This window comes from Microtus ochrogaster, chromosome 7 (assembly GCF_000317375.1).
Source record: "Microtus ochrogaster isolate Prairie Vole_2 chromosome 7, MicOch1.0, whole genome shotgun sequence".
NCBI classification, from domain to species: Eukaryota; Metazoa; Chordata; class Mammalia; order Rodentia; family Cricetidae; genus Microtus; species Microtus ochrogaster.
Genome location: NC_022014.1, coordinates 2,599,786 through 2,600,735, shown reverse-complemented (window position 1 = coordinate 2,600,735; position 950 = coordinate 2,599,786). Strand labels below are relative to the sequence as shown.

The window sequence follows — 950 nt, the reverse complement described above, 5'->3', positions numbered from 1 at the left end:
GGGGCGGGCCGGGGGCGACCCGCAGGGACCGGGATAGGGACCGAGGGTGGGAGGGGGGGTCATCAGCTCGGCCCGCCCCCACCCAAGATGCACGCTATCCCACGATACCCCCTGTTCCGTTCTTCTCCGATGCCCGTATCCCGCCTGCCCCAAGTCCAGGACTGGGCGAACCCGGTCCGCGCCCCCCTTCCCGACCTCTCCTCCCGCCCCATACCGTCTCGCGGGAGAGCACGGCAGCAGGGGGCGCTCGTAGAGATGCTCGGGCGAGGGGCGGGGGAAGCGGCGCCAACGTCCTTCCCCGCCCCCACTGCGGGGGCGCGGAGCCGGCGGGGACCCCCTCCTTTCCTCGCGCGCCGCCCCTTCCCTTTGCTGCTAGGGTCGGCTAGGGGGCGGGGCTCAGCAGGCGTGGGAGGCATGCCGTGACCATGTCAGCCAGGCGCGTGCCCTTCCCCCACAGCGTGTGTCTTGGGTGTGCCGGGGCGCCACTGTCCTGGAGCGCGTGGGCGACGTGGGGCGCGATGCACGATGTAACACCGATAGTCCTGGGGCAGTCCAGGTGCTCCGGTATGCAGCTCCCCGACACTCCATCCAGTTTCCTCAAACTTGCCGTTGCCCATCCCCCTCCCCCTCTCTCGTGGGGACTGGGGCGCACGGAAGGACCTGGTGAAGGAGTGCAAACCGAATGGCGCCTCCCAGCACCCGAGGGCGCCCAGAGGGTATACCCTGATCATATCGCTGAATCCCTCCATACTCTGGGATTGTAAGACCCTTATCCCAAGAAGGCATGAGCAGCGGGGCCGCACCCCCTCTTCCACTGAAGGTATGCAGGGATTTTTTGCTTTCTCACAATTACTACTCCAGGGTCATAAAATTCCAGCTCCTAGGTGTATAACCACTCAAATTTCAACCGACAAGGGGCTCTTTCACCTCTACTTCAGGCTGTTATTGGG

The 950-nt window shown here is 65.3% G+C and overlaps 1 protein-coding gene across 1 annotated transcript in view; it reads right to left on the bottom strand.

Moving 5' to 3' along the window:
- Cacna1h (calcium voltage-gated channel subunit alpha1 H) overlaps positions 1-337 on the bottom strand; it is a 59,380-nt gene extending 59,043 nt beyond the window's left edge. Inside the window, exon 1 of the mRNA XM_026780075.1 lies at positions 215-337. The gene's annotated coding sequence lies outside the window, so the exon portion shown is untranslated. The remainder of the gene's footprint in view (positions 1-214) is intronic.
- Positions 338-950: the final 613 nt, after the last annotated feature.